Raw genomic sequence first — 7500 nt, forward strand, 5'->3', positions numbered from 1 at the left:
CAACAGAAGAACCATTGATGATGGTGATGATTCACATGTATAAAGGAGGTATTGTGGGTGGAGTTAATTGCTTACGGCCATACCACCCTGAACACGCCCGATCTCGTCCGATCTCGGAAGCTAAGCAGGGTCGGGCCTGGTTAGTACTTGGATGGGAGACCGCCTGGGAATACCAGGTGCTGTAAGCTTTTTAGACTTTTCTTTGCAGAGGGCGCTGTTGCTGCTGCTTCAGAGGAGACACCTCTTGAAAAGAGCAGGAAAGACTGTTCATCAAAGGAAAAAAGAATATGGAACCCTCACATCATCGGTGAGAGTGAGCATTCATCAGATTTGTTTCTAATCAAAACACTACTTTATTCATGTTTTATTAACATATCGTTTTCAAATCGTCTTATTTGGAGAGAGCGATGAAAGAGCAGGGAGTTTACTCTTCATAAGGGAAACAACTGGATATGAAACACTGACAATATTGCTGAAGGTCATTTTTGAAAATTGTAATGATTTTTTTCTTGCAACGATATGACAAAATTGCACCTTGAGATTGATTTTGAAACAATTGACCCCCCCCGCCCACCCACACCTCAAGATCCTATGGTTGCAAAGCAACAGAAGAACCATTGATGATGGTGATGATTCACATGTATAAAGGAGGTATTGTGGGTGGAGTTAATTGCTTACGGCCATACCACCCTGAACACTCCCGATCTCGGAAGCTAAGCAGGGTCGGGCCTGGTTAGTACTTGGATGGGAGACCGCCTGGGAATACCAGGTGCTGTAAGCTTTTTAGACTTTTCTTTGCAGAGGGCGCTGTTGCTGCTGCTTCAGAGGAGACACCTCTTGGAAAGAGCAGGAAAGACTGTTCATCAAAGGAAAAAAGAATATGGAACCCTCACATCATCGGTGAGAGTGAGCATTCATCAGATTTGTTTCTAATCAAAACACTACTTTATTCATGTTTTATTAACATATCATTTTCAAATTGTCTTATTTGGAGAGAGCGATGAAAGAGCAGGGAGTTTACTCTGCATCAAGGAAACAACTGGATATGAAACACTGACAATATTGCTGAAGGTCATTTTTGAAAATTGTAATGATTTTTTTCTTGCAACGATATGACAATATTGCACCTTGAGATTGATTTTGGAACAATTGACCCCCCCGCCCACCCACACCTCAAGATTCTATGGTTGCAAAGCAACAGAAGAACCATTGATGATGGTGATGATTCACATGTATAAAGGAGGTATTGTGGGTGGAATTAATCGCTTACGGCCATACCACCCTGAACACGCCCGATCTCGTCCGATCTCGGAAGCTAAGCAGGGTCGGGCCTGGTTAGTACTTGGATGGGAGACCGCCTGGGAATACCAGGTGCTGTAAGCTTTTTAGACTTTTCTTTGCAGAGGGCGCTGTTGCTGCTGCTTCAGAGGAGACACCTCTTGGAAAGAGCAGGAAAGACTGTTCATCAAAGGAAAAAAGAATATGGAACCCTCACATCATCGGTGAGAGTGAGCATTCATCAGATTTGTTTCTAATCAAAACACTACTTTATTCATGTTTTATTAACATATCATTTTCAAATTGTCTTATTTGGAGAGAGCGATGAAAGAGCAGGGAGTTTACTCTGCATCAAGGAAACAACTGGATATGAAACACTGACAATATTGCTGAAGGTCATTTTTGAAAATTGTAATGATTTTTTTCTTGAAACGATATGACAATATTGCACCTTGAGATTGATTTTGGAACAATTGACCCCCCCCGCCCACCCACACCTCAAGATTCTATGGTTGCAAAGCAACAGAAGAACCATTGATGATGGTGATGATTCACATGTATAAAGGAGGTATTGTGGGTGGAGTTAATAGCTTACGGCCATACCACCCTGAACACGCCCGATCTCTTCCGATCTCGGAAGCTAAGCAGGGTTGGGCCTGGTTAGTACTTGGATGGGAGACCGCCTGGGAATACCAGGTGCTGTAAGCTTTTTAGACTTTTCTTTGCAGAGGGCGCTGTTGCTACTGCTTCTGCTTCAGAAGAGACACCTCTTGGAAAGAGCAGGAAAGACTGTTCATCAAAGGAAAAAGAATATGGAACCCTCACACCATCACTGAAAGGTGAGAGTGAGCATTCATCAGATTTGTTTCTAATCAAAACACTACTTTATTCATGTTTTATTAACATATCATTTTCAAATTGTCTTATTTGGAGAGAGCGATGAAAGAGCAGGGAGTTTACTCTGCATCAAGGAAACAACTGGATATGAAACACTGACAATATTGCTGAAGGTCATTTTTGAAAATTGTAATGATTTTTTTCTTGCAACGATATGACAATATTGCACCTTGAGATTGATTTTGGAACAATTGACCCACCCGCCCACCCACACCTCAAGATTCTATGGTTGCAACGCAACAGAAGAACCATTGATGATGGTGATGATTCACATGTATAAAGGAGGTATTGTGGGTGGAGTTAATTGCTTACGGCCATACCACCCTGAACACGCCCGATCTCGTCCGATCTCGGAAGCTAAGCAGGGTCGGGCCTGGTTAGTACTTGGATGGGAGACCGCCTGGGAATACCAGGTGCTGTAAGCTTTTTAGACTTTTCTTTGCAGAGGGCGCTGTTGCTGCTGCTTCAGAGGAGACACCTCTTGAAAAGAGCAGGAAAGACTGTTCATCAAAGGAAAAAAGAATATGGAACCCTCACATCATCGGTGAGAGTGAGCATTCATCAGATTTGTTTCTAATCAAAACACTACTTTATTCATGTTTTATTAACATATCGTTTTCAAATCGTCTTATTTGGAGAGAGCGATGAAAGAGCAGGGAGTTTACTCTTCATAAGGGAAACAACTGGATATGAAACACTGACAATATTGCTGAAGGTCATTTTTGAAAATTGTAATGATTTTTTTCTTGCAACGATATGACAAAATTGCACCTTGAGATTGATTTTGGAACAATTGACCCCCCCAACCCACCCACACATCAAGATTCTATGGTTGCAAAGCAACAGAAGAACCATTGATGATGGTGATGATTCACATGTATAAAGGAGGTATTGTGGGTGGAGTTAATTGCTTACGGCCATACCACCCTGAACACTCCCGATCTCGGAAGCTAAGCAGGGTCGGGCCTGGTTAGTACTTGGATGGGAGACCGCCTGGGAATACCAGGTGCTGTAAGCTTTTTAGACTTTTCTTTGCAGAGGGCGCTGTTGCTGCTGCTTCTGCTTCAGAGGAGACACCTCTTGGAAAGAGCAGGAAAGACTGTTCATCAAAGGAAAAAGAATATGGAACCCTCACATCATCACTGAAAGGTCAGAGTGAGCATTCATCAGATTTGTTTCTAATCAAAACACTACTTTATTCATGTTTTATTAACATATCATTTTCAAATTGTCTTATTTGGAGAGAGCGATGAAAGAGCAGGGAGTTTACTTTGCATCAGGGAAACAACTGGATATGAAACACTGACAATATTGCTGAAGGTCATTTTTGAAAATTGTAATGATTTTTTTCTTGCAACGATATGACAAAATTTCACTTTGAGATTAATTTTGGAACAATTGACTCCCCCAACCCACCCACACATCTAAATGCTATGGTTGCAAAGCAACAGAAGAACCATTGATGATGGTGATGATTCACATGTATAAAGGAGGTATTGTGGGTGGAGTTAATTGCTTATGGCCATACCACCCTGAACACTCCCGATCTCGGAAGCTAAGCAGGGTCGGGCCTGGTTAGTACTTGGATGGGAGACCGCCTGGGAATACCAGGTGCTGTAAGCTTTTTAGACTTTTCTTTGCAGAGGGCGCTGTTGCTGCTGCTTCAGAGGAGACACCTCTTGGAAAGAGCAGGAAAGACTGTTCATCAAAGGAAAAAAGAATATGGAACCCTCACATCATCACTGAAAGGTGAAAGTGAGCATTCATCAGATTTGTTTCTAATCAAAACACTACTTTATTCATGTTTTATTAACATATCATTTTCAAATTGTCTTATTTGGAGAGAGCGATGAAAGAGCAGGGAGTTTACTCTGCATCAAGGAAACAACTGGATATGAAACACTGACAATATTGCTGAAGGTCATTTTTGAAAATTGTAATGATTTTTTTCTTGAAACGATATGACAATATTGCACCTTGAGATTGATTTTGGAACAATTGACCCCCCCCGCCCACCCACACCTCAAGATTCTATGGTTGCAAAGCAACAGAAGAACCATTGATGATGGTGATGATTCACATGTATAAAGGAGGTATTGTGGGTGGAGTTAATAGCTTACGGCCATACCACCCTGAACACGCCCGATCTCTTCCGATCTCGGAAGCTAAGCAGGGTTGGGCCTGGTTAGTACTTGGATGGGAGACCGCCTGGGAATACCAGGTGCTGTAAGCTTTTTAGACTTTTCTTTGCAGAGGGCGCTGTTGCTACTGCTTCTGCTTCAGAAGAGACACCTCTTGGAAAGAGCAGGAAAGACTGTTCATCAAAGGAAAAAGAATATGGAACCCTCACATCATCACTGAAAGGTGAGAGTGAGCATTCATCAGATTTGTTTCTAATCAAAACACTACTTTATTCATGTTTTATTAACATATCATTTTCAAATTGTCTTATTTGGAGAGAGCGATGAAAGAGCAGGGAGTTTACTCTGCATCAAGGAAACAACTGGATATGAAACACTGACAATATTGCTGAAGGTCATTTTTGAAAATTGTAATGATTTTTTTCTTGCAACGATATGACAATATTGCACCTTGAGATTGATTTTGGAACAATTGACCCACCCGCCCACCCACACCTCAAGATGCTATGGTTGCAAAGCAACAGAAGAACCATTGATGATGGTGATGATTCACATGTATAAAGGAGGTATTGTGGGTGGAGTTAATCGCTTACGGCCATACCACCCTGAACACGCCCGATCTTGTCCGATCTCGGAAGCTAAGCAGGGTCGGGCCTGGTTAGTACTTGGATGGGAGACCGCCTGGGAATACCAGGTGCTGTAAGCTTTTTAGACTTTTCTTTGCAGAGGGCGCTGTTGCTGCTGCTTCAGAGGAGACACCTCTTGAAAAGAGCAGGAAAGACTGTTCATCAAAGGAAAAAAGAATATGGAACCCTCACATCATCGGTGAGAGTGAGCATTCATCAGATTTGTTTCTAATCAAAACACTACTTTATTCATGTTTTATTAACATATCATTTTCAAATCGTCTTATTTGGAGAGAGCGATGAAAGAGCAGGGAGTTTACTCTTCATAAGGGAAACAACTGGATATGAAACACTGACAATATTGCTGAAGGTCATTTTTGAAAATTGTAATGATTTTTTTCTTGCAACGATATGACAAAATTGCACCTTGAGATTGATTTTGGAACAATTGACCCCCCCAACCCACCCACACATCAAGATTCTATGGTTGCAAAGCAACAGAAGAACCATTGATGATGGTGATGATTCACATGTATAAAGGAGGTATTGTGGGTGGAGTTAATTGCTTACGGCCATACCACCCTGAACACTCCCGATCTCGGAAGCTAAGCAGGGTTGGGCCTGGTTAGTACTTGGATGGGAGACCGGCTGGGAATACCAGGTGCTGTAAGCTTTTTAGACTTTTCTTTGCAGAGGGCGCTGTTGCTGCTGCTTCTGCTTCAGAGGAGACACCTCTTGGAAAGAGCAGGAAAGACTGTTCATCAAAGGAAAAAGAATATGGAACCCTCACATCATCACTGAAAGGTCAGAGTGAGCATTCATCAGATTTGTTTCTAATCAAAACACTAATTTATTCATGTTTTATTAACATATCATTTTCAAATTGTCTTATTTGGAGAGAGCGATGAAAGAGCAGGGAGTTTACTCTGCATCAAGGAAACAACTGGATATGAAACACTGACAATATTGCTGAAGGTCATGTTTGAAAATTGTAATGATTTTTTTCTTGCAACGATATGACAAAATTTCACCTTGAGATTGATTTTGGAACAATTGACCCCCCCAACCCACCCACACATCAAGATGCTATGGTTGCAAAGCAACAGAAGAACCATTGATGATGGTGATGATTCACATGTATAAAGGAGGTATTGCGGGTGGAGTTAATCGCTTACGGCCATACCACCCTGAACACGTCCGATCTCGGAAGCTAAGCAGGGTCGGGCCTGGTTAGTACTTGGATGGGAGACCGCCTGGGAATACCAGGTGCTGTAAGCTTTTTAGACTTTTCTTTGCAGAGGGCGCTGTTGCTACTGCTTCTGCTTCAGAGGAGACACCTCTTGGAAAGAGCAGGAAAGACTGTTCATCAAAGGAAAAAGAATATGGAACCCTCACATCATCACTGAAAGGTGAGAGTGAGCATTCATCAGATTTGTTTCTAATCAAAACACTACTTTATTCATGTTTTATTAACATATCGTTTTCAAATCGTCTTATTTGGAGAGAGCGATGAAAGAGCAGGGAGTTTACTCTTCATAAGGGAAACAACTGGATATGAAACACTGACAATATTGCTGAAGGTCATTTTTGAAAATTGTAATGATTTTTTTCTTGCAACGATATGACAAAATTTCACTTTGAGATTAATTTTGGAACAATTGACTCCCCCAACCCACCCACACATCTAAATGCTATGGTTGCAAAGCAACAGAAGAACCATTGATGATGGTGATGATTCACATGTATAAAGGAGGTATTGTGGGTGGAGTTAATTGCTTATGGCCATACCACCCTGAACACTCCCGATCTCGGAAGCTAAGCAGGGTCGGGCCTGGTTAGTACTTGGATGGGAGACCGCCTGGGAATACCAGGTGCTGTAAGCTTTTTAGACTTTTCTTTGCAGAGGGCGCTGTTGCTGCTGCTTCAGAGGAGACACCTCTTGGAAAGAGCAGGAAAGACTGTTCATCAAAGGAAAAAAGAATATGGAACCCTCACATCATTGGTGAGAGTGAGCATTCATCAGATTTGTTTCTAATCAAAACACTACTTTATTCATGTTTTATTAACATATCATTTTCAAATTGTCTTATTTGGAGAGAGCGATGAAAGAGCAGGGAGTTTACTCTGCATCAAGGAAACAACTGGATATGAAACACTGACAATATTGCTGAAGGTCATTTTTGAAAATTGTAATGATTTTTTTCTTGCAACGATATGACAAAATTGCACCTTGAGATTGATTTTGAAACAATTGACCCCCCCAACCCACCCACACATCAAGATTCTATGGTTGCAAAGCAACAGAAGAACCATTGATGATGGTGATGATTCACATGTATAAAGGAGGTATTGTGGGTGGAGTTAATTGCTTACGGCCATACCACCCTGAACACGTCCGATCTCGGAAGCTAAGCAGGGTCGGGCCTGGTTAGTACTTGGATGGGAGACCGCCTGGGAATACCAGGTGCTGTAAGCTTTTTAGACTTTTCTTTGCAGAGGGCGCTGTTGCTGCTGCTTCAGAGGAGACACCTCTTGGAAAGAGCAGGAAAGACTGTTCA

General features: G+C 41.9%; 6 non-coding genes and 7 pseudogenes across 6 annotated transcripts; all 13 read left to right on the forward strand.

Annotated features, from left to right (window-relative positions):
* Positions 1 to 69: 69 nt before the first annotated feature.
* Positions 70 to 188, forward strand: LOC138408045 (5S ribosomal RNA). Its single transcript, XR_011241363.1, has one exon. It is a non-coding gene; the product is annotated as a 5S ribosomal RNA (ribosomal RNA).
* Positions 189 to 672: 484 nt separating this feature from the next.
* LOC138409412 (5S ribosomal RNA) lies at positions 673 to 781 on the forward strand (annotated as a pseudogene).
* Positions 782 to 1264: 483 nt separating this feature from the next.
* Positions 1265 to 1383, forward strand: LOC138408056 (5S ribosomal RNA). The gene has a single exon (XR_011241374.1). It is a non-coding gene; the product is annotated as a 5S ribosomal RNA (ribosomal RNA).
* Positions 1384 to 1867: 484 nt separating this feature from the next.
* On the forward strand, positions 1868 to 1986 carry LOC138409987 (5S ribosomal RNA). Its single transcript, XR_011242783.1, has one exon. It is a non-coding gene; the product is annotated as a 5S ribosomal RNA (ribosomal RNA).
* Positions 1987 to 2481: 495 nt separating this feature from the next.
* On the forward strand, positions 2482 to 2600 carry LOC138408068 (5S ribosomal RNA). The gene has a single exon (XR_011241386.1). It is a non-coding gene; the product is annotated as a 5S ribosomal RNA (ribosomal RNA).
* A 484-nt stretch (positions 2601 to 3084) lies between these two features.
* Positions 3085 to 3193, forward strand: LOC138409413 (5S ribosomal RNA; annotated as a pseudogene).
* A 496-nt stretch (positions 3194 to 3689) lies between these two features.
* LOC138409482 (5S ribosomal RNA) lies at positions 3690 to 3798 on the forward strand (annotated as a pseudogene).
* Positions 3799 to 4289: 491 nt separating this feature from the next.
* LOC138409988 (5S ribosomal RNA) lies at positions 4290 to 4408 on the forward strand. The gene has a single exon (XR_011242784.1). It is a non-coding gene; the product is annotated as a 5S ribosomal RNA (ribosomal RNA).
* Positions 4409 to 4903: 495 nt separating this feature from the next.
* Positions 4904 to 5022, forward strand: LOC138408463 (5S ribosomal RNA). Its single transcript, XR_011241782.1, has one exon. It is a non-coding gene; the product is annotated as a 5S ribosomal RNA (ribosomal RNA).
* Positions 5023 to 5506: 484 nt separating this feature from the next.
* LOC138409585 (5S ribosomal RNA) lies at positions 5507 to 5615 on the forward strand (annotated as a pseudogene).
* A 496-nt stretch (positions 5616 to 6111) lies between these two features.
* Positions 6112 to 6220, forward strand: LOC138409610 (5S ribosomal RNA; annotated as a pseudogene).
* A 496-nt stretch (positions 6221 to 6716) lies between these two features.
* LOC138409483 (5S ribosomal RNA) lies at positions 6717 to 6825 on the forward strand (annotated as a pseudogene).
* A 484-nt stretch (positions 6826 to 7309) lies between these two features.
* Positions 7310 to 7418, forward strand: LOC138409611 (5S ribosomal RNA; annotated as a pseudogene).
* Positions 7419 to 7500: the final 82 nt, after the last annotated feature.

The sequence above is a fragment of the Paralichthys olivaceus genome, chromosome 5, assembly GCF_024713975.1.
Source record: "Paralichthys olivaceus isolate ysfri-2021 chromosome 5, ASM2471397v2, whole genome shotgun sequence".
NCBI lineage: Eukaryota > Metazoa > Chordata > Actinopteri > Pleuronectiformes > Paralichthyidae > Paralichthys > Paralichthys olivaceus.